The following is a 26,302-nucleotide window of genomic DNA, read 5'->3' as shown; positions in this document are numbered from 1 at the left end:
TTTTCCTTTTAGCTTTTATCTGGATATATGTGTGATAAATTCACTACACATACCCTACCTCACACAGATGCTGTGATAGTGAAAAGATATGAAATCTTTGGTATTATTAGAGAGAAAGAACTTCTGTTTTTAACTGTCTTTGTGTTTCATTACACACAAAATTTAGAAATGGTAACAAAAACAGATCTCTGTTGTATTAGTTGAATGTGTTTCAGTGAAGGAAGACTTATCATCTGACCCTATTAATCTTGATTTGGGATAAGTGCTTGATAAATTATTTTCCAGGAAGGGAGACACCATGGCTCATTACACTTTGTTTTCATCTTAGATCTGCTGTAGACTTACTGTGTGACCTTGGCAAAGTCATTTAACCTCTCCTTATTACCTCAGATTTTTCATTTAGAGGAAGTGCAGATAATCTTTGCCTACCTAGCCTGGCAAAAATAAACACCAGCAGAATACATTAAATAGGTACGTACATGGAGGATTATTGATATAAAGGATAAAGATAATGACATAAGAATATTACTGTGTCTTTCACATAAGCCTTTAAACAAATTGCTTTCATTTGAACTTCAGAACTGTTTTGACAACTAGGTACTTTGGATTCATTTAAGCAAATGGGAGCGATTATATTCAGTTTGGTCCATTAGACACATATATTCTGGCTGCATATCTTGTTTAGATAAATATATTTAATGAATAAACTTTTATTTTTCTGGCAATTTAGGATCTCATTCTTCTAGTTTAAACCATTAGTGAAGCAGTAAGTGATAGAGACAGCAACAATATGAATCAGATAAAACAAATTGTCAAAGAGAGAATATATAGTATAAATTGATGTGCACAGCTATAAAAAATAGGAAAAGCAAATTAAAAAGTCAGTTACTTATTGTTACTTAAAAGGACAATATTACAAATATATTTAAATCAGAGTCAGGTCTATGCAGCATAAGCTTATGTTAGAGTGCAAGTTTAGCTTTGAAACTTTTAACTTACATTTAATATCAAAGTTTTAGAATGCATTTTCCAAAATAAGAAATATTTGCACTAAAATAGGAATGGTTAAAGGGAAGAATTCTAAACATTTTTCTAAATAGTATAAAGTATTTGGAAAGAGTGGGAATCATATCTGAATGTAGGTTTCAGATTAAATTTCAGAAAAAACAAATGGTACTAACTATTGGGAGTTGTTGCTGGTGAAAGTATTTGAACTGGTTTTTCATTAAAAGTTGTCAAAAATACCCAAGGCTTATTTTCTAACAAAACGGAAATGGTAGAATCTTTGTCTTATGTGAAGAAAACCTTATAAGCTTACCCTTCTAATATTTTCTCCTAGCCTTTATATTCTATAACTATCTAGAATCAAAGTGGTTTTATATAGTAAATGAAGAACTATCTGATGTTTTTGTTTGTTTTCTATAATTGGACTGAACTGGATATTTTTATTAAGACCTCCTAGAAGTTACAGAGGAAGAAACAGAAGAAATATAGTAAAGTATGCTTAAGATCCTTGCAGATAAGACGGGGAAATGAGTTAGTGAGAAAGGACTACCACTTATACAAATGGGTGTTCCAACAGCATCTACTTGTAAGAGAGTTGGCTAAAACTCAGGGTGCATGCTGTCGTAAGTTTACAAACAGTTAGACAATCCCTCTTAGAGTTCCTGGTGCCCTCTTAGAGTTCCTGGTGCCCATTACTAGACTCAGCACATGGCAAATATTGAATAATTATTTGATGAACCCACTCAATGAACTGAAATCATAAACTTAATGCTCTCAGAGTATTTTAAACCCTTCATTCACTTCTTCAACAAATACTTATGGAATACCTACTATGCTTAGGCAATATGGTAAACACACACACACACACACACACACCCCAACACACAATCCCTGCATTTAATCTAGTAAAGGTGATATAAGGCAAATAAACTCATGAAAGCCAGTATAATAAAAAGTAAGAAGAGCACTCTACAAGACAGAAATAGTGTTTAATAACTGACCTTGACAGGGAATCAAGGCAGGCTTCTTTAGTAAGGGACTCCTGACCTGACATGTGAAAGACGAGTGTTAGCTGCGCTGGTGTGGAAGCAAGCAGAGGTGGCAGAGACCTCCAGGTGGAAGGGATTGCATGGGAGGAGGGGCCTTGTAATAGAAAAGGGTGTGGCACTGTTAATGAAGCAGAGAAAGAGTGGCGATGCATCAGGAGGTGGGCTGGGGTACGTCCTGGAAAGCACAGCGGGCCACATTAAGGAGGTTACCTCATCATAAAGCGTAGTGAGAAACCACAGAAGGAAAATTTCTGACTACAAAGAAAAGGCAGTCTGGAAGGAGGCACAGGGAGCAGTTACAAGGTGCACTCTGCTCTATTCTGAAGCACTGAATGCTTGTTTATAGAAAGCTGTCCGTTTTTGCCTACACACTTCACAAAGAACCAGGGGATATTATAATAAAATCTTCCTCCAGCTCTTTTCGAAAGCAAGGGCTATATATTGGTGACATGACCACATAGATCCCAGAAGTATGACAATAACGAATAATAGAATTGGAAAAGTGATTCTCTCCTTACATATTGACAGCTCTACATATATTTACATTTTTATGAACAAGGAAGTGTTTGCCATTTGTGTATCAGAGTAGCACCTGATCAATTATGCTTGAGTAAGAGGGTTTGTGCTAAATGTGGTCATAAATAAAGTAAGGCATCATCTAGGTGATTGGATCTAATCTGCCTCTAAAACTTAAGTCAGTGTCTAGTCCACAGTTGTCTTCTGTAATAGATAACATTGTGATAGAACTTTAGAGTACTCAATTACCATGTGTGGTCTATCAACTCCTCAAGCAGCACTGCCTGTGCTGATTCCTGAAAATAGAATCTGGGCCTCTCTAGAAATTCCAGGTTCTCAAGTACAGCTTGAGAATATGTAGATATAATACACCCACAGATGATTCCTTTGTTTTTAATTGAGATGGGGTCTCACTCTGTTGCCCAGGCTGGAGTGCAATGGCATGACCTTGGCTCGCTGCAGCTTTTGCCTCCCAGGTTCAAGCGATTCTCCTGCCTCAGCCTCCTGAGTACCTGGGACTACAGGCGCATACCATCATGCCTGGTTATTTTTTGTATTTTTAGTAGAGATGGGGTTTCAGCATGTTGACCAGGCTGATCTTGATCTCCTAACCTCAGGTGATCTACCCACCTTGGCCTCTCAAAGTGCTGGGATTATAGATAGGCATGAGTCACCATGCCCAGCCTAAAATCCCCACAGGTGATTCTTAAGAAAACCTATGTTTATATTTTAGGCAATGCTTCCCAACTATTTGTATATATACGAATCACCCAGGGAGTGTATACAATGCAGATTCCCAGGATCTACACCTAGAAATTTTAATTCAGGAGGTTTAAAATGGTGATTGGTCACAGGTGTTTTTTTTTTTTTTCCTTTTGTTTTGTTTTTACAAAGCTCAGGTAACTATTAAGAGCAAAATTAGCAGCTATTGTTTTTAAAAATTCTTCCTAGGTTATTTAAATTATTTCTAGAAAAATCTCTCAGAAAGTATATAGATTCCTATGTTGTAAGTTCTTTGAGGTCAGGCGCATTTTTTTTCAACTTCCTCTCCTTAACATTAGGATAGGATTAACTTTTAGGAAAGGATTTATTCTTAGGGTTTCTGATGAAATGTCATTTTCTTCTTGACTAGATAGAATGGCCTACTATAAGTTTACACACTTCTTTGTAATTTCCCAATCTGGTCACTTATCACATTTCCTTGTAATAAACTGATTAATTGGCCTTCTTCTGAGCTAGTATGTAAAGTCAAGGAGATATTGTTTATTGTGTGCTCAACAGAATCTTTAATATCTACCAGAGAACCTAGCGATTAATAAATACTTATTACAAGAAAAAATAGGCAATAAATGTTAGATAAATGTTTCTATTACTTGAAGACTGCCCAGTCTCTTCCTTAAATTCCTCTTCACTAATGACAGTATATTATTTTGTGTACAGTTTCATATTAGATTCTAATGCAACTTTTGCATGTTCTCACTCATAAGTGCTTGTTGAACAATGAGAACACATGGACACATGGAGGAGAACAGCACACACTGGGGTCTGTTAGGGGATGGGAGGCAAGAGGAGGGAGAGCAGGGGGTGGGGAAATTGGGGAGAGATAACATTAGGAGAAATACCTAATGTAGGTGACGGGGGAATGGAGGCAGCAAACCACCATGGCATGTGTATACCTATGTAACAATCCTGCAAGATTTGCACATGTATCCCAGAACTTAAAGTAAAATAAAAACAAAAACAAATAAACAAAAATAGAAATAGAAAGCAGATTCTGGAAGAACTTCTCGACAATTATTGGCATAATGATATAAATCTGGCTACCCGTCACCATCTCTGCAAGGGTACAGTCCTAGACCAAGGCATCTCTGTCCTTCCTTCCCTTTGAGGGGAAATAAAATCTGTTTGGAAAATGAAAAATTCTTATGAGAGCAGGATTGCTCAGGAATTAGGTAAATATTAAATGAAGGGTAAATTTAGAGGATCTAGCTTTAGAAGAAAATTGTCTTTATGAAATGAATAATAAAAATACAGATAGAAATGAAAACTGATTAGGATGGGCTCTAGAAAAATTTTTGAACTTCCACAGGGATGGTCTGAAAACTGATAGCAAGAAAGGACCTTATGAGTCGGTACTGAAGGAATAAAGGCATAATCAGTGACAATCAAAAGTTTAGAAGATATGGGTGTTTTGAAGGCATTAAAGAGGAAGTGATGTTTTAAACCAGGAATCCAAGCTTAATTTAAAAATATAGTAGAGAACAGTTTAGTGGGCTTTATTTAATAAATTAGGGGTTAAAATACAGGTACTTCCCCTCCTCACTTTCATGTAAAGAGGTGAGACCTTCATGAAGGGAGGCAGTAGGAAATGTTACTACAAACAACTTGGTCCCTGCTATGAACACATAAGGAAGCATTTTGAGGAGAGTTTGTTTAGAATGAAATGGAGGATTCCATAGTAGGCAACCAAAGTGAGAAAGGGGCATGTGATAGATATGTGTGAGACATTCCCCGCCTTCTGTTTTCTGAGAGAAGCTGGAGATATCTCCTTACTCCAATCTTGAACTTCAACTTGGAAAAAAAAATCATTTAATTTGTTTCTATCCAATTTTCATCTTGTCATGGTCTCTTTTCAATTCTAATTCAATTGATTTTTAAACCTCTCTCTCCATCATACTAGGAAAATATTGAAAGAACAGGATGAAGAAACATTAACCTACAGTAATAATAATAACCTACAGTATTCATCTAGCAATAACAAGAAACCTGTAAAACCTCCAGTACAAACCTCAGACTCACACAGCAGTTTTCCATTCACAGACACTTGAAGGCAAGTAAGAAATGTTGGCAATATTATCAGAGCTCAGTATTGTGAATCCAGGAGACGTTGAAATATGGAGGAGCCTGTCTTTGTGCTAAGGTCTAAGTACCTGTGAAATAAAGCACCAAATCTAGGTTTGGACACAAAAATAAAAGAAAGGAAACCTAGGAGGATAATAAAACAAATGGAATTGATATTGATGGGGAAACAAATAACAGAAGCAGGTGAAAGCACATAGAATTTCAAATGATGAAAATCTAAACAACTAAGAGTTTGAGTTGTGGATTTTTATTCACTGCAGTTCTGGTTGAACAGCTAGATGATAATAGACACAATGTTGATCCTTTCTAAGCCTCAGCCTTTATCAGTAAAATGGGGATAATTATGTTATGATTAAATGAAATAAAACATACACGTGTTTATTATGGTGCCAGGGAGCAAGTAAGAACTTAATGCATGTAATTTAGTATTAATAGCTATGATTTGCATTTGCTAATGCTCATCCATAAGGAGTGTGCAGACAACCAAAGATTATTCTGGAGGTCAGGGAAGACTGAAAGTAGGTTTGCCTACTGCTGTAGACAATCCACAGAGCATATAGCCTTGCATAAATAATTGGAATTCCTAAACAAAACAAACAAACAACCAGAGGGCTCTTTATCTAAATTGTAGAAATAAAGTCATTAGGATTTAAAGTATTAGTATAGGAAAATACAATACACAGTAATCATGGAGATGTTTTTTCTTATTAAAAAGTACTAATCATCTATAGAGGTCTCAAAATATTATCTTATATTTAACAGCCACAACAGAAGTTATCACATAATAACAAAAAGAGGTATCTTTGTGCAAGTTAAGTATGTAGTGAAAGTGAACCACTCGTATTTTAAATTTGATGCAAAGGCACTAAACAGAACAACTGTTCCAAGTAATCTTGGAAGCATAAACATGTTTACAGCAAAGCTAAAGTTTCTATAAATTTTACCAAAAATGTTTTTTCTATAGAATAAAATTATTCTTGAATCATATTTTCTTTTCCAGGTGGTAGAGAAAATAAATTCATGGAGTTGTAATTGAACCCCTGATGTGTACTTCAAGCTATGCTAGACATGGTATGGAGAGAAGACATGGGGGCACTCGTCCAGAAGGACAGTAGGCAGGAAAACAAGGCTTCAAAAAGCAAGAATAAGCAATGGGAGATGGCTGAGAAGGTATTTGGAGCACCTTATGTATCCAACATGCTGCTGAGTCAAGGATCCTGGAAATCATCTGTACTCTGTTCTTTCTCTCACTCTCTACATTATCATAACCTATCTATTTCATCTCCAAAAAGTGGTCCAAGTCTAACTACTTCCTATCATTCTCACAGCCACTATTATAGTCTAAATCACTTTCATTATTCCCTTGAATGAATGCTTCACTATTATAACTAAACTTTTCTCCCTATAGTCCATATTCTACCCAATAGCTAGAGTAAATTTCTTGAATATAATCTAGGGTGATAGTATTTCTCTGCTGAAAACATCTCAGTGGCTTTTTATTGCAATTGGAATTAAATTCAACCACTTGTCATGGCTTATAGGATTTTACATGCTGTGCTCCTGATGATTTCATCCAATACTCTCTTCTTCTTTGTACTAAACTCTAGGCACACACTCCTTCTCTCTGCTCCTAGAACAAACCAGAGTCACTCCAGCCTTTGGACTTTTGCATATGCTGAATCCTATTCTTGGAGCCCTCTTCCTTCAGATATTCCAGGATGGTTGTTATTCTTTAGGTTTCAACTAAGTGGTAACTGTCTCAGAGAGCCCTTCTCTGACCATCCCATACAAATGAACCTTCTACTCCCAGGTTACTCCTCATTATTCCCTTTTAATGTTCATGTTTTCCCCACCACAGTAATCACTATTTATAGGCATATGGTTTATTTTCTTGTTTTGTTTCACTAGAGTACAAGTTCCTTGAGGGCAGCGATCCTGGCTAACATATTTATTACTGTATCTCCAAGTGCTTCCTAAAACCAGTGCCAGACACCTAGAAAGCATTTGTTAGTTGAATGTTGAATGACTGAAGGCGGCCATTACTCATACTTTTCATCCACATGTATTCCCTATCTCTGAAGCCATTTACTTCCCACATGCTTTTCTGTCTTTGATAAACTTTTGCACTGAAATTATTTCATTACTTCTCTAATAAGAATTGAGCTCTCTCAAATCTGCTCTTCACCTTCTGTTCCCAAAACCTTTTCTTGACACCTCCCAGGAAATGAAGGTTGATGTATGGGAACAAAAAAAGGTATAAATATCATCTAGCTTTTGCCCTCCACTCCCAAATTAACCTTCCATTAACTTCTGAGTTCAAAAGATCTACTAAATTAAGAGAAAGTAACTTCCAGATATTTGAACATAGAGGTCCTTAAGTGCATCAGGTTCCTGCAGTACTGTTACTACTACATAGCAGTTAAAAGGCTTTGGTCAGGACTCATCCAGGCAGTGATCTCCTAATAGTGGTAATGAAGATTACTACAAAAAAAATACAATGATCACATAAAGCATGCATGTTTTCACCCTCTGGGAAAATATTTTTCATGTGCTCAATGACTAATATGTCTTATTTTTAATTTTACATACCTGAATAAACTGAGAGCCATCAAAGTCCAGAGGACAGGGTGGTCAGCATGGCCTGGAGTAATTACAGAAGCATCACAGAGGAGGAGGCACTTGATGTGGTCCTTGAACTATGGATGATTTTAAACTGTGGCTATATTTTGTCATGTAATTTACCCTCACTTAATATTGAGGGGAGATTTGCTTCTCCTCTATGCCCAGTTCCTCTTGACTGGCTGTCATGCCTGTCAGCAGAAGCAGTGGCCCTTTTGCTGAAAAATGGCCAACAAGGCAACTGGATAATTTCACATTGAAAACATTTAAAACTTCCATAAACTGAAATGTTAATGAGCAGACCAGCTTAGGAGTATATTTGTAAGGATACAAACCTATTTCTTTCTTTAGAACTCTGCTAGTAGCTTGAAAAAATTTACAAAGCAAGAAAATATCAGAAGCTATCTATCAACCGCAGTCAATATCAATGCAAACTATCTTAATTACCTATAACTAAACTGTGTTTCAAAGCAATTAAGCGTGATAATAATGTGTTTTGCCAAAAGCATCAGCATGGCCCATCATGGAGAAAGCAGGAACGGTGCTGCAGGATCCTACCCTTTTCTACCATTGCAATCAGACTTAAACTAAGTAAAGATCTGAAGCTTTCTGAGAATGTCTTCTCACAAATATCTAATCATCCTACATAGTATATTTTAGATTAGAAAACTCAAAACAAAAAAAAGAAATCACACACACAAATTAATAAAACAGATGGGACAGATGTCATTTCAGGGGCTCTCAGAAGATGGCACCAAATACTCATCCCTACTGACTGCCAAAAACAAGAAAAGCCAAACATATATCATCATCATCATCATTCTTAGTAACATGACCAGTTTCTCCAGAAAATCACCTGTTGCATAGATCTCGTTTACAGTCACTGCTGCTTCTGCTTTTCCCCTCATAGAGCATTCCATTGACAACTTATTATGAGAACCACTCCTTACATACTAGCCACCCTTTGGCTTGACAATTTCAGTCATAAGTAGCCAACTTGGTCCATAGGCTAGTCCTAATCAAGCATTCCTTTGATGATCAGATCTAATACTTTAATTCCCAAACCTGATATAAGTGATCTTCATACATGGTCACAAGTTGACCTGCTGGAGACAGGAAATCCTGAAAGTAATGAATGCCATCATATCCTCTCCAAGCTAAAATAGAAATTGCATTTCTAGTCAATTTCAAGACTTTGGTCCTCCAGAGAAGAAAACCCTGAATGAGAAACCTCTCTAAACTTCCTATTCACAATCACATCTGGTTGTTAGGAGATGACACCTGTGGTCTTTTGGCATCTTTAAATGGTGTTCCAGAACCTTTCAATGCAAACCAATCAAGGAAAAGAAATGTAGGCAAACTGAGCACCTGTCCAAATGGCAGTACTTCTTAGGGTATCTGATTCTTACCCATGAGTGGTGAGGTGTTTCCGTGGTGGGAAGGACAATTTGAAAATGTGAGTTTAGACTGGGACCTTCATGACATATATACCTTCAATGTGACTAGTTCTCAACTTGAAATGACTTTTGAACTCAGTGAAACTTTTGGAACTCTGACAAATTTCATTCTTTTCTGGCAAAGTAATTAGTAAACTGCATGGCCAATGCTTGTTTAACTGCCTGTCTTTTCAGTCCATAACCTACATGTCTATGTAGGGGCCATGTCTATTTACTATTAAGAACCTTGTCTAGTATCTATATCAATAATAATGCTATTACATATATCAAAATAATAAGGATCATTTCTGTGAGCTTCCTGTGGGTCAGATATCCCATCAAGTGTTTTACATATACTATCTAATTTAATACATGATTAATGTACAGCAGCCCTGAGATAAACATTATTTTTAGCCTGAGTTTTCCTATAAGGAAATTGTAGATGAGTGAATTAATATCACTTGTCCTAGATCTAGATCTAGCAAAGGGAAAACTGGGATTGCAATCCAGGTTTGTGGGACCTTAAATTCCATGTTTTTAATATTCATGGGGGTATGCTTTCTATTAATAAGCATTTATATAATTGAATTTCATGATATGAATAAAATATTGTCATGTTAAACATTATTAATAAATAGGTTCTGATATATTATGAGTTCATTCATACTCTTCAAAAATCTATGGCTGGCCTGTAACACATGTTGGTTACACCCTTGAAATAAGGTTCTCTGCTGACTTCATGTATATCTAGGGCAAATAAAATTAGCATGGTCACAGAGAAGCCTTATTTGCTAGGACTAAAAGTGCTAAAGGAAAGATTTACTGTGCCCACACAATAAGGATCTTGGTATAAGATGCTATCTATTATGGTTTTCAAGTTACCTCCCATGGAACCCTAGGGTTTCATGGAGGTATTATACAAGTAAAGTTAAGCTTCGTCTTTTTGTGTAAACTCTGCTTTGAAAATTTGAAATTATATGAGCATATTATTCACCAAGCCAAAATTATTGTTTAATAGAAATGATCTTAGAGTTAGCTATATTGATCTATCACTTATAACCATGTGACCTGGGGCAAGTTACTAAACTACTTTCTGCTCCATTTGCTTTATCTAAATATGGATATAATATTTTCTCAATAATGTTGTTATGAAATGAAATGAGATAAAGTACTTAAAGAATGCTGAGACATATTAAATGCTCACAAAATATTGGCCTAGAGAGTCTTCTCACATCTATATCAAAATTACATTATTTTTACTCTATTTTGAGCAATTACTATGATACTAATGAAATATCCAAAAGCAATTGCAACATCAAATATTTCTTATCTTTAGCCCCAAGCTAACAAAACAAAATAGCTATTTTATTGAAATTTCATTCAAATTACTTATGCTAAGGTAATTTATCCAACTATTTATGCAACTAAAGAAAAAAATGGTATGATAAGAATGGCAACATTTGTATAGAGCTCAGTATTTCCCAAGACTGTTCTCAGCACTTCATATCCAAACCCTGGAATTAATCAGGTACATAAGAGAGGTCAGTGAGAATTAGCTGAATTAGTTACATGCTATAATTACTTTGACAAAAATTGCAATTGTCATCACTTTTATATATATGATATAATTTGTTTTTAATAATAATGTAGCATACTTTACAATGTCCAACTGTTATCTTTAAGAATTTTAGACAACTGATAACTTTCACTAATAACTGTAAATCAAACAAAATTCCAGTGAATATGAATGCTTTTTCATTATCATTTCTTATACATATAAAGCACATGTGATTATCTTTTCTTGAATAGAGTATTAGATTTTAAGAAGCAGGGTCGTTAGATATTTGGGAACAGAGAAAATGGAATTATTAGTGGCATCACAGTTACTCTAAAGATGGAGGTGAACTATTTTCTTATTGTTTCTGCTCAGAGCTGTTTTTCCACATAATTGATGCTTTTCAAGATGCTGACAATTGTTGCTTTAAAATTGTAACAAAAGAAATTAATCCTTAATAGAGAAAGTAATAATTCAAACCTGCCAGATTGAAAAAAAAAGCTCTAATCTGACTTCAAAGCCTATGTTTTTCTTTGTAGAAGCAGTTTCTATAGAATTACGTAAAATGAAATGGAACTGTCCAACACTTACAAATTGAGAAAATAGACTACATCATCAAAATGTAAAGTATGAATAGGCCATATTCAGGAGTTCAGAAAGATCTGCAGTATAATATAAATTAAAGTATACCCTTTTGTAATTAAAAACAAAGAAGCAACAACCAATCAATGATGCATATTAGGTTTATTTTACTATTACATTATTTACTTAACTTCGCTGAATCTGTCTAAATCTTTCTAATTTTGCAGTGGTCTTAAGTTTGTGTCTTTTCATATTTATGAGACATTTGAGAAGCTACAATTCTGCCTCTGTGGGTTTTAAATAACATGTGTGTTGCAATATTGCTAACGGTTGACTAGGACTGCTGATGTTTGGAAAGAATACATGAAGGTAGGGAGCCAGCTACACTAGAAGAGTGAAGACTGCAAGTCATTAAGTGGAATTATTTTTTGCTGGGGGATGGATCTGTTCTAGACAGGTAATTTCCAAGGGACTATGTCTAGGAGATGCCATGTGATAGAAACACTTAAATTTCGAGGTAGCAATCATTGGGTCAAAGGCACTGCAATTTTTAAGGGAAAAAAAATGGAGTGAAACATTTGGCCTGAATATTTTAGCCAAATTCTAAGTTGAGAGATTGTAGTCTGCTTTTCTAAGTCTCCTTGTAGTTTCTTTTGGATGCTGTACTCTCTCATTCAATTCCTTTCTTAAATGGTTTTGCAGTATTGTTGTGATCTGTTAAACAACTGTTGTGTTCCACTCCAGTGGTGGGTCAAGTGATTTCTGTACTCTGTATAGTTTCAAACATTCCTTAGGGATGAAGTGCTGCATAAATGTAAGATCTTGTATTCATTTTAAAAGGAAGCTACATACTGATCTTAATATAACAGACATATTTTTAAAACCCAACATGTTAAATCTCATAAAATCACTTCCAAACAAAATGGGGGCTCCCATTTTTCTCACTCTGCCTTATTTTACCTCCTCATCTCCTTAACAACAGAAGGATCACAAAGGAGTAATTCAGTGAATTTGAGAGTCAAGGAATATATAGTCATTAGTGATGCTAAACTGGATTCACAGTTAGAGGAGACTTGGAATATAAATGAAATAAACTCAGGGCAAGAGTTCAGGGCATTTCAATAAAAACAGCACAAGAACATTTTCTATGTAGCTCCCTATCTGGATACTGAAATTGAGGTCCAAAAGCTAAATTTTCATTCATTAGGAAAAACTTTTAAAAATGTGAAATGATGAGACATTATTTTAAGCAAAATTTCCCTTCATAATAAAAAAAAATTGGCAATGAGCAAAAAAACCAAACAAGGAATATTTCATGTTGAAATCACAAGTACATTGTTATTCCTCCTACTGAAGAAATTTCAGCTAAGAGCAAGTAAGTTGTTCATAAATGAAAATTATAACAAAGGAGCAGCAAGCATATGCCATGATTGATTTTATTTCACAGCCTTCCGACTGGGGAGGGAGCACGCTGCATTGATGCACTTCATGCTTGCTTAAGCTTACTTTATCCATGTTATTTCTGCTAATTTTTTTAACCAGTAAAGGATTGTAGTAAATCTACAATAAAATTGAATTAATTGTTTGAAAGTGATGAGAAACAAAATATGTGTTTTCATACATTTTTAATAAAAGTGATCTGTAAACATTTCTATGTAACATGTAGCAGTATTTTTTCCTTAAATATTTTAGTTATTTTATCATGCAGATGATTAAAGCAGAGAATGCTCTTAAAATAGAATTATAAAACCCTGAAATCACCAAAAGCAAGACGTCTCAGTTAATTCAACCACTGAAATTAATCCATTTACTCTATTTAGCTTCTTTTAAATTCAAAGCAAGTGCCAAAAAAACTAGTTTGAGTGAAGAAAGTTGAAGAAATCAACATCCAGAGGATAAACTTCATATCAGGAAAAACAGATGATAAGTTTGTCCCTTGCAGTAAGAGAGTATTGTAAAATCTGCGTCACTTTGACAAAAATATTATCACCAGAAAAACATACTTCACAATATGCTGTTCTCTCAAGCATCCTCTTGACACTAAGAATAGAACATAAATTGGTGGTATGGAGTGCCTTTCAGTTCCAGTTTTTCTAAAAGCGCTTCACAAAGCAATTAGTCAGATAATGGTGGTGTACTGACTCCCTGAGCCTTTATATAGTCACTAATAGCACATGAGCTTTCCAACCATCAGAATGGATTGTCGAGAGAGCAGTGTAACATCTTTAGTCTTCTCAACTCTAGTCAGAGATTCTTCTTAGATGCATTGTTTAAACTGTATTCTTATTTATAAAATAGAATTAAAATATGCACAAAAGGAAAAGAAAACAACTAAATATTGATATTTGAATCCAACTAATAATAGGAACTAAAGTTAATGTTCTCTAAATTATTCTCTGAATGATGAAACTTCATAATGTTCTTCTGTACTACTGACAGTGGCTTCATTAAAGGGATAGGGACGTTTTTAAAGATATGAATTTCATAATGTGTAAAGAATTTGCAAAATATCATCATTTTAGTCCAATAAATGTAGCACATAAAATAGGTAAATTGTCTACATAATGGCAATTTTAAGCTACTGAAGTTTAAACTAGAAATCTCTTGGAGCCCCTAATACTTACTGTAATGTTTATACTAGAATAGTATATGAATTAGGGTATGGACGGATAAAGGATCACATTGGCAAACACTTTAGAACTGTAAACTTTCAGAATTCTTGGAAAGGCACTGTCCAATTATCTAATTTATCTGAAACTTACTGTTGACAGTGTAGCTAAGTTTGTTTTTGTTTATTTTTTGTAAGTAGAGATATTTTAGGGTATTTAAATTGGCATTTCTTGGAGACTCTGAGTATACAGGTATTTGACTAGTAGATGCTGATGTAAAAGATAAGCCACTTGGTCTAACAATATTTAATTCATTAAATTATGATGACAAAAAATTTTCTTCCGCAAACAAAATGCTGATTGGAGCCCTTTGGCCCCATAATAATGTATGTGACTAGGGCACCATTAGAAAATCCAACCTCAGTCTTGACAGCTTCAATTATAGAGACAAAGTATAATTACCCTTTAAGGGTTAAGAGCTTTATGTATTCAAATTCAGAAGTGGTTAAGGTGGTCAGGTGCAGTGGCTCATGCCTATAACCCCAGCACTTTGGGAGGCTGAGGTGGGTGGAGTTCGATACCAGCCTGACAAACATGGTGAAACCCCATCTCTACTAAAAATACAAAATTAGCTGGGTGTGGTGGCACATAACTGTAATCCCAGCTACGTGGGAGACTGAGGCAGGAGGATTGCTTAACCCAGGCAGTTGAGGTTGCCGTGAGCCAAGATTGTGCCATTGCACTCTAGCCTGGGCAACAGGAGCAAAACCCTGTCTCAAAGAAAAAAAAAAAAAAAAAAAGAAAAGGAAAAAGAAAAAAGAAGTGGTTAAAGCAATTCTAAAAAGTCATTTTAAAATACCACTTATGTTAAAAAGCAAGGGAGGTATTTTGTTTCCAAGAAGTTTACAATTTTTTATCTTTCCATTGCTTAGTTGAAAAAAAATTGCACTGTGCTTTCTATTTTGTTTGCAGCTAAATCACAGCTTAGTAATGGTGAATTAGTTTTGAATTACTTTAGAGATGTACTCTGTCCTATATTCTAACATACCCCAATCCAATTTAATGTAATCTGATCTAATATTCATAATGTTTGCATTTATTTCACACTTCAACCATTTTGTATATTTCCATGAACTTCACCAATACATTTCAAATAGTCAGCATTTCTCAGTATGAAATAATATGCAGTTGTAAAATCAAAACCATGGCACCTATTAAGTGCAAGTGCATATTTAAAATGTGTGATTAGAAGATTAGAACGTTTTCTTTCAAATCACATCACATTGCAGTTAATGAATTCTTTGTAGGGATATTAGCAAGCTTCTACACCTGATGATCCCCTCCTCCATTCACACTAACATGGAATACATCAAGTAATGACAGTGACTGATTCCTGAATTACCTCAATTCAGCGGCCAAAGTACTACACTGGATCCTGCATTACACATACCTGTCCTCTCTATAACAAACAGATTCAAATACTGAGGTTGTGATTAATTTAATTCCAGTTGCTATTAATCACATGTGTTCGGACAAACATACATTTTATCCAAAATGGTCTATTTCTTCCAGGCTGAAGGGATTAGAAAAGAAGAGGAAGAATGATATAAATCATAATTGAACTTGTCATTACAAGGGCTGTCAGAAGCAGTTTACGCCATGGTTATCCTGGTTTTGATTAGCACTATTAGTCTCCTACTTTTAGACAAAAATATAGAAAACATGTTAAAGATCTAGACTCTTTAAAAACAACCCCCCAAAAGTGAAACTATAAATATACAAAGGAATCACCTTTTATAAATAACGCCATCATATTGCCTCTAAATGGTTTGCTGCCTTTCTAGAGAGAATGGTACAAATGAAGGTTGAAAAACACTTAGGACCACAGCCAAGAGCATGCTACTGCTCCTTGAACGGTGCTAATGTAGTTGAAAAACACCAGATACGGATTTCCAAAAATTACTTGATGGATCAGAGCTTTCTATTTGAATTTTATAATTTATTTATTGGTTAATTGATAGGGCAGAGAACTAAAAGAAGCCATGTCACATAGTCCAGAGTGTTGCTGCTCTAGAACATCAATGTTATGATCTACAAACAAGACCGTTTTATCAAAACAACCATTAGAGTGAATCGGCAACCAACAGAACGGGAACATTTTTTTTTGCAATCTGACAAAGGGCTAATATCCAGAATCTACAAAGAACTAAAACAGATTTACAAGACAAAAACAAACAAGCCCTTTCAAAAGTGGGTGAAGGATATAAACAGACACTTTATAAAATTACTTCTAATCAAGGACAGCATCAGAAAAACTATGAAGAGAGCAAGAGTCATTTTGGAGGGGGGTCTCAGATCCTGCTCTTTCTTTCCTTTTCCTTTTCAGATTATTGTAATTCTTTTGTTTCATTTGTTCTCAGATCTAGCAAAACCTGGTCTGGGGCAAAGATCTGATATGAGCAATTTGTCACTTGTTTTGAATTTAAATCCACCCAGTCTCTCCTTGTTAAATGTGGACTGAGGTTCTGAGCTTCTGTAAAGTCATTTCAGGAAATCGGGCCTCTAAGAGAAAGACAGGGGTGACTGTGGAGTCAGTCTCACTTCTCCAGAATTATTCCTTGAAGCAGTGGCTCTCTTTCCATGAGGGTGCTGGGTGAGGGGATACCTTGTTTAACAATAGTGTTCTCTGCTAGACATGGTCTTTTCTTCCCCATGTGTCTCTTTCTCACAGCCTTTTCACCTATCCTCTCATCCCATCCCAACTCCACTGTTTTCTTCTCCATTTCTCTTTCCAAAAAAAAAAAAAAAAGAAAGAAAGTAAAGAAAGAAAAACAGAAAAAAGAAAAGGGAAAAAGAAAGGGGAAAGATATATTAATAGGGTAAGAGGTGACTTCTGGGAGGGCAGAAAATCCATTCAGTGCACTCTCCTCCTCAAGTATCACTTAGAAACTCAAGAGAAAAGTAACTCAAGGTTTCTCACAGACTAGTACAATCCTATTTTTAAAAGCAAAGTTTACCACCTTCTCTCAATGCATAATTATTTAATATCTAGCTGTCAAGAATATAAGGCAATTTAGGCAAAATAGAAAAGCCCAAGGCATTGGAAATAAAGTGATACATGAGTTTCCCTATATTTTAATGACCTCTTTTTATTTTAAGGACTCTGTGAAAATAGTCATAACAGAATCTTCCTCCTAAGTGAGAACTGCCCACACAGTCCATAGGAATGATTCCCAAGGGCCATGTTTTTGTTCTAAGAACAGCTTTCCTGGCTATTGCTAATTAATATAGGATGGGCCTCTTATCCAAAATACAAAAATCAAATGACTTTCCCGCCTGTTTGGAATGGGAAGAGGCATATGCTGTTGGGCCTCTAGGAGACTTCCAGAAACCTGGAGACCAGACTCCTGCTGCTGAGCTCCCGGCATTTGCTTTTGATCTCTCTCTCTTTGAGATGTTAAAGCTTAATGCGTCCTTGGCTTCTGTAGATATCCCAGTGACTTTTTTGATAAAATCACTGAGATTAGCTCACATGGTTTCTATGATTTAGCATTCAAAGATTCTTCATACAGTGACCAGGTCTATATTTATCCAGTGAATAATCCAAACCCTGTTTCTGAGTTTCCTTTAAAGCACTACATTTCCCAGGCTGCTTTTGTTAGTTTGCTTTTGTTCTTTATCTCTCTGACTTATTTGACCCATTTTCTGTATTTTGGCAAACTAGAGTTGAGTAGGAAAAGCAGGTATATGGATTCGTAGGGTGTGGCATAGAACTCTACAGCATCCTCAAATCATAATGTTCTTGGGCTCATTCTGCATATGCTGTTTGATATGGTGTTAGGAAACCTAACTCTTGATAGGTAACAGTGTCAGTGTGGCTTTTCTGAACTGTGAGGGCCTTAAAGAATATCTTTGAGTATTAGTGTCTAAAATAACCATCAAGGGAAGTTTAAAGCTCTTCCCTAGGGCTTTAACAAAGTTCTGACAAAACAGAACAGAAACCTAGCAGAGGTTTTTGCTTTTCCCATTTCATGCTTTTCTCTAACTTGGTCTCAATACACTGGTCAAAGGGAAGAGGTGCCTTTGCAAGATTCCCCTACAAAATCCTAAACCAACCCTTCCTTAAGGTAGAAGTCAGAGCTTAATAATATTTTTCTAAGCCAAAATTATGGCAGTAGAGGTGATCAAGGGCTTCTCTTGAGAGCAGCTGGATATTAGGTTCATTGGAAATTACTACTAATGCCTCTTTTTATGGTTTACTTAATGCACTGAGGCAGCGAAGCATAAAGTTCAGCAAAAATTGACAGATCTTTCAGCCCTCTTCAAGTAAATGGTATGAAGGTAGTAAAAAAGAGGTCAAATTATGCCCATAATTTCACCCGTAAACCTTAGTGTAACAATCGTGGGTGGAGATAGACCTGGGTTATTAGTGACATTATGGACAACAATAAGTTCAGTTCAGAGACTTCAGGCAAGTTTTTGATCCTATCAGTGAGTAATGTTACTTAGAGAAAGACAACTATCTTTGTTTCTAAGCAAAAAGATGTCATTTTTCCATGTAAATTAAGACTAAGTGCAAAAAACACCACAGTTCACTCAAATAGCAATTAATTGGGGATTGCTTACGTGTTTGGGGCCACTTCTTCTTCTTATTTTTTTAATCCATCTGGTGAACCTCAGCAACAACTGCAGGAATTGGGCACGGAGTGAAAGGAAGCTGGGTTAAAGAAAATCCCCCATTAGTTTTTCCCAGCCTAATCTACCTTGGGGAACCAACAGATGTAGATATTTAATAGAAATTAATCTCTTTCTGTTATTCAGTCTTACAATGCTTCATTCTAATACTGATTACACTGATGTTCTAAGATATGCTGCCAAAATGCTGCTGTAATACAATTTCTTTGCTGCTAGAAATGAAAGCTCTTGAGATCGTTCTTGCTTACATAGCTGCTTCAGGTGATTACATCTTTACACAAATGTTAATTACTCTCTGGAGAAAGCTGCCCAAATTGTCAGGTGAGTAGCATAATCTGGCAGTGGATACCAAAGAATGACTTCAAGACTATTATGGTTATTGTTTCTCACCCCTATTGAGATCTGAACTCCACTCTGATAAATTTCGGGTGGACAGAAAACACTTAATAAATGGTAGCCAACAAATTACAAAAATGGGCTCCGAAAATGGATATAGACATGAGGTTTTAGCCTATTCCAATGATTGGGCCTGGTTTCAGTGAGGTCAAAGGCACAAGGCTATGCCTGGGGATTCTTGTTAAAACTTCAATCAGTGGTTCTCAGGCTTCACTGTGCATTAAGCTCCTCCTGGGAGATTTAAAAAATCCTAATGCCCAGGCTTTGGCTCAGACCTACTTAATCAGAATCTTGGGAGTGAAACCCAGGTGTCAGTATTTTTAAACCCCCCCAGGTGATCCAGGGTGAAGTGAAGGTGGAGAATCGCTGGCTTCCATGAATTGCCCTACTATATTCAGCATATAAACTGGGGAGCTTCAGTGCAGCAATCACAAGTGGGATAACCAAGTTTAGAGAAAGTGAGAGCTCTGAAAAAAACAAAAACAAAAAACGGAAACTCTACAGCATCGGGTATTGATGGTGGGATGCATTTGTTTCAAAAATATCTTCCTTAGAACAAAGAATGCTCGCCAATCAAAAAAAAAAAAAAAAAAAAAAAGAAAGAAAAAAAGAAAAAAGGGAGAAGAAAAGGAAAGCAAAGAAAAGAGAAAACAAAATACAAAATATGATGCAACTTCTCAAGTAAATGTGAAAGAGCTAGATAGAACATCAGGCAGTCTATTCAGTGAATGCCTTACAAAGGAACAAACTACATAGACATCCCCTTGTTATTCTTTCCTCAAAACTGAAGGAACAATAACATATGAGAACAAACGTTTTATTTATCGTGGTTAGTGCAATTGAAATGATAAAGACTTACTTAAGTGCGTTGTTAATGTTTCAAAAAAATGTTCAAGAGACAGGCTAATTCTTACATTAAAAATTGGGGAACAATAACTGGGAGAGACTAAATTACACTGACAGGTTGATTCAGAGTGAATCTACTCAGGAGGAAATAAGGAAAGGCAATTTGATAAAAGCAATACCAAGTTGAGCAAATGCTTAAGAAAAACCACACATTTAAAGGAGTTATAAATATTTGGGTCACTTTATGAGCAAAGGAAACATATAACTTTTTTTTTTCTGTCAACAACCTACTATCATCAGAAAATACTGTTTCATAATTATTTTGTGTCAGCTTTATTTTTTTTCTTTACCAGGTGCCTGGTACTCTGAACATAGTAGAAACTTAGGAAAATATTTGTTAAATATGAGAATGAAGAAAAGCACCAGACTGCTTCTAATACCAGCTGAACTGAAAGAATTTGGATATTTAAAAGTAATTGCCTATTGGGTTTAGAATATTGCCTTGCTTTTAGAAAAGTAATATTAGATTGAGCTATATGAAATCATCATTTTTATAGGTCAAAAAAACTAAAATATCAGCAATTTCATATGGTTCATGTACATACTTTTAAAATTTTGTTTGCCTTTTAAAATTTTAATGAGGCTTAACATAAACAAATGCAGAGTGTGTTTTGTTTGAAGGTTTTCTTTCCAGAGGGTAGATTCTATGGAGATGCAATTGCTTCTAGAAAAACAAAAGTGGAGTCCCGGTAGAACAGCATAATTTCTGAATGGGCACCCATGCCAGTAATCAACATGTAAACAACATCACAGGACCTAATGTCACAGGCTTTATACCTTCAAGGATGGCTGACTTGATGCATCAACTTGATTTTATAAGAACATGAAAAGTTATTATTCTGAAAGGAAAACACCAAACTCATGGAAAATAAAAATGTAAGAATTTGAACATTACTGTCTTTTCTTGCAAGAAAATACTTTGCCCAAATGATTATGCAGCTCAGTCAATATTTGAGAACGCCTGGTTGTTCTGATAAGGAATATATTTTTCCCATCATTGTGTGTCCTTTCACAGATTGGGATTCAGGATAATTTAGGCCTGACAGTTTCATATTCTGTTTTAGAAAATAGAGAAACATAATACAGGCTTTAAGTAATTAGATATAGAGCCATCAGAAGGAATGAGTTGTGGGTAGGTGCACGGGGATTTTATTAGTATACAGTAGCCATCTTTTTGCTGACAAACAAAAAAATGCCAGAGAGCAAATGTAGAAGTGTGTAGAAAAAACATGTAGATGATTTTCTCTGCAGTCATGATAGCACCATGAATTCTGAGGAAAGATACCTAAAAGCAGTTCTTACATAAACTAAATAAGGACACATTATTTTATTTGCTTTTTTCCCATAAGTGTCCAACTGAGTGGACATATGTGAGTTTTTCTTTATTACACCCACATGACATCTACAGCTCAGCTGCCTTTCTCAGTGCAACACGTCAACAAGAAGACTACCCAAAGCTATCACAGACCCTGAAGATCATCACTGCACTGCTTCTTTCTAGTGGTCCTGAATGCTCATCGGTGCTCTGTATCTTTGAGAGATATTTTTTTAGGACGTTTTCATGTTGTACTAGATGGTCCAGTTCTGTAGACATCTTTTAAACATTTTTGGAAAAGTTTTACATATGGTAAGAAATACATTTTATAGCACAATTTCATATGCAGAGTTTCACAAAGCAATACTGATTCTCACTGCATTTGGTTCAACTTCTGTCCTTTATTTTTTCTATTTTATTTTATTTTACTCAAAATGCCAATCACAAGTCACTAATTTGATTCCATGGCCATCCACTGTTTATGAAAAGTTATATCTTAATATAGCCTCAGGCTACTGACAAAGTACAAGTCAAAATAGTTTGGAAACACCATAACTACCTTCATAACTTATCTTAGAGATGTTTTGAGGACCCTTTTTAATAATTGTGTATAAAGGACAATATGTTGGAGAGCTTAGGCACTTTACCTGGGGTCACACACAGGTGTCTGATCATAACCATTTCTAAAACTCTTGGATATTCCAAGTCTCCACAATGACTTTGAGGTAATCATATGACTTTGAGGAATTTGTTACTTGCTATGCAGGGCGTTAGTAAAGAAGGCACCATTCCTTTTCTTTCCCTATAGTGAATCTTCCTATTAGGCTGACTTTGAGTTGGGGAAAGGGCAATGGTATAAAGAGCACAATGACCTTGATGACGAGCCTGGCCCTTAACTTGCTAGGGCCCCTGATCTATGTTCTAAGGCTGCAGAATAAAGGTTCCAGGAAATAATAGCTCTTCATGTAATGATACTCATTACAAAATGATCAGTCTTTTTTCCAACAGTAATCCTCACAAAGCCAAATAAATTTGGTATAAAGATACTTGTCCACAAAATGAAAACAATTTTTAAAAATTTATAAATGTACAACTCTCAATTTTATAAGCAGCACCTAAAACTATGAGAGTAGGAGAACTCGTTAGCCTAAGAAAGAGTTCAAAGAAAGGCCAGGGCTGAATGTTTGAGTTTTTCTAATCATATTTGAAAATCAAAATTATTTCTCCAGAATTTTCTTTGATAAAAATGCCTAATCTCTAATTTTAAATAGTGACAGATATTTAATTCTATTCTTCTTTTACAGAAAATGATTGCAAATCATAAACTTTTCCCTTCTTTTAATTATAAATCAGTGTTTATGTATAAAATACAAAGGAAACAAAATGAGTTATCTGGAGACCTATAATTTTAAAATCTCTGCATTAATTAACTCTGAGATTTTTTCATTCGCTATAGGCCAAAGAGACATGATGCTTTATTACAAATTTTCTAAGAAAAAACTTCAACAAGTTTAATATAAAATATAAAAAAATTGAGTTAGAAATAAGGAAGAATTTCTACAATAGGTTATACAAACTTCTTCATTACAAATTATAAATTTGCCTAGAGCCAGGCAAGAACTATGTAATTTCTCAGAGGTTCTTTAATATTATATTTTTTCCTCAAATATCCATTTACTTTTCATGATTACTTGGATATATATTGAAGTGGAGTAAGTGGAATAAAAATCAAAACAAAGAGGAAACATATCTCCTGATTTTCATGTTATTTGTATTCATAAACTGTTAGATAAGAATACAAATGCTGTTGTTTTGAAGTAAAAAGAGTAATACAATAAACAAGACCACATGCATGAAACTGCCTTCTAAGTAAAACAAAGGTTCTCATAAGACCACATTCACTTATTTTATTTCAATACTTTATTTCTTTATGTGTGTGTCAAAGCAGCACCATCCCTTGCCATCCATATTTCTCTTTGACACGAATGAGCCTGAGCTGCAGCATACATACCATATTCTCCCAATATTAGTTTCATACAGAAATTGGATGGTTGCTTGAATAACTGGCACATGTGGCTGTTACTTTGCATTTTCCTTCTTTATTACGTTTTCAGAATCAAGAAGAGATAAGCTCTTCAGCCATTGTTATCAATATCAAGGAGACACACACACAAGATATGTGAACAAAATGAAATTTGAAATGTCAATAGGAGACACACTGTTTTGTAGGAAAGTACCAGATAATTACATTTAAGAAAGAACCTAAATTTTGGACTCCTCACAATACAGTGTGATATGGCAGACACAGATAAGAATTTGTACTTAAAACACATGCAGATATCAACTCGCATTGTCTTTTCTGTAATAGAACAAATAGAACAAAGTAAATGTCTGGAAAGATAGTGTAAACCAGATAGTCGTGATTTAAATGTCAATAGATTTCTTGGGTTATAGTTTTTAAAGTCGGAAAAAATTACAATAATAGGAGAGCTAAAGTCAGAAAAAATTAAAATAATAGGAGAGCTTTGGAAAAATATTTAATGTATTACTTATTTACCTAGATCGCCATGAGAGATTTGAACTTTTTGAGGATAGAGGCCTGCCTTTTATTTGCTTCAGGCACAGCACCTGGTATATTGGAGAGTCTCAGAAACAAATGAACAGTTAGTACCTATTAACCCCTCTCACAGAGGCTTCTGGTAAATGGCAGCATTCACAGGCACCTAAGACATTCAGGTGCACTAGCTCATGTTCAAATACCATCCCACAATCTCTAATTATGGTATAAAACCCAGAAACTTATTTTCTGAAATTCAGTTTCTTCTACTTTTCTGGGAATATTATAAGCTCTTTTATTATTTCTTCTTGTTCTATTTATGATTTAATAGATCTGTCTATTCCCTTCTCAGGCTGATATAATCCATTTCTTCCACTAGCCATTAAGAGTTTTATATACAGAGGATGAAGATATCTTGAGTGCACAGTTGGTGTATTTTTGGGGACATCATTTGGTCCTGATTTTAAATACGATCTATAAAAGGATGCCTACTGTAGCAGATGTGGATGATTACCTTCCCAACACGTCCTAGATTTTTCTTTGATGATGGAACCTCAGTCACAAATAATAACTCATACTTGTCCTCTCAAATTTAGATAATACACTTCCCTTTTGCAAAGGATGGTATAGGGATGGACATTTGATGTAGCTATGGAAGAAGACATTTGGGAAATCCACTGGTAATTTTCTGGAAAAGATTTTCTCTCTTCTCTACAATCAGGAGAGAGAGCTAACTTTTAAAAGAACCCTTTTCTTCTGCATGTTCTCCTTGCAGTGACTCTGCCTTATCTGTTGCTGTGGGAGGATATGATGCTTGAGATGCTGCGCAGTCTGGAGACATGGGGGATAGGCCCAGAGACTCCCAGAGAGGCTGACCCAGGGTTTTGATATCAATTATCCACTGAATAAATCTTGGTACTCTCTAGAGTTGGATTTAATACATAGATATAAAGTGACATAACAAATATCAGTAATATTTAAGCAAATTTTTGTAAGGTGTTCTTTAATTTGCTATTGAGATTATCTTACTTCATACAAATCCTAATTTGATATCTTCATCCCAGTCTTTTTCCCTGAGGTTCAGCCTTCTATATTTTAACTGCCTAACTGACTTCTCTTAGAAGTCCAAGGATGACCTCAAACCTAATACATAAAAACAGAATTTGTCTTCTCCTCCCCTACCCATTTCTGTTGGAGTCTTCCCCATCAGAATAAATGACTTCACCAAAGTGTTCAAGGAAAAAAATGTAGGGTAATTACTTTGATGATTCCTTCTCTCTTATTTCCCATATTCAATCCATCAATAAATCATATTAGATTCTACTTTTAAAATATAGGTTCTACTTTTAAAATATATATCAAGTCTATTAACCTCTCAATACTGTATAGCTACAAGTCTAATCAAAATTACCAACTCTGGTAGCAGCCTCACCTGGAGTATGACAGTAACTTCCTATTGTTCTATATGCCTGTACTCTTGACATATAAATCTTGTCTTCTATACAGAAACTGGAATAATTTTTTTTACAATAGTTAATTATTTTATAGCATTTCCCTGTTGAAAACTCTCCAAAGGCTGTTCATTACATTTGGCTGAAAATAAAAACTCCTTGCCATTTCTCACAAGGCTTTGCATGATTTGATTTGCATCTAAATCTCTGACTTCATAGCTCCAAGCATATTTCCTCACTCACTCTACACCAGTCTCTGTGTTGTCTTATTCTTTAGGTCTGCAATGCTCTTCCAGGAAACATTATCAAGACTCTTTTCTTTATTGCCTTTGGGGTTTTACACAAAGTTATTTTCTCAACGAGGCCATCTCTGAACAATCTACATAAATTTCACCCCTATGTACATGTGAAGTTCTTGTTTTCTTCTTGGCATGTATCACTAGCATACTTTACATTATATATCTATATAATATTACTATACATGATATAAATCTTAATATACATCTTACATTATGTTGGAGATATAGATAATAAAAATATATATATATATCTTGATTTATTGTATTTGCTTAATATCTTGTTATTTGTCTGTTTCTCCAATATAATGTAAAACCGTGATGACAGAAATTTGGCCTATTTTGCTGACTATTGTATCCCTTAGCACAAGGTATAATGCTAATGCATTGAACACTTTGAAAAAATATTGATTCAATGAGTGAATTAATGAGTTACTGACTGAATGAGAGAGA

General features: G+C 35.1%; 1 protein-coding gene across 44 annotated transcripts in view; it reads right to left on the bottom strand.

Annotated features, from left to right (window-relative positions):
* The window catches only part of SYT1 (synaptotagmin 1), a 583,472-nt gene that overhangs the window by 433,458 nt on the left and 123,712 nt on the right, over window positions 1–26,302 (bottom strand). For 9 of the 44 annotated variants that reach the window (XM_078336942.1, XM_078336967.1, XM_078336959.1 and 6 more), the window contains one exon: window positions 18,860–18,950. The exons of 32 other annotated variants lie outside the window; for them this stretch is intronic. The gene's annotated coding sequence lies outside the window, so the exon portion shown is untranslated. The remainder of the gene's footprint in view (window positions 1–18,859; window positions 18,951–26,302) is intronic. 3 more of the 44 variants (XM_078336933.1, XM_078336957.1, XM_078336945.1) reach the window with 1 other exon arrangement.

Source organism: Callithrix jacchus, chromosome 9, assembly GCF_049354715.1.
Source record: "Callithrix jacchus isolate 240 chromosome 9, calJac240_pri, whole genome shotgun sequence".
NCBI lineage: Eukaryota > Metazoa > Chordata > Mammalia > Primates > Cebidae > Callithrix > Callithrix jacchus.
The sequence above is the reverse complement of the archived record's forward strand: the minus strand, read 5'-3'. Positions and strand labels throughout refer to the sequence as shown.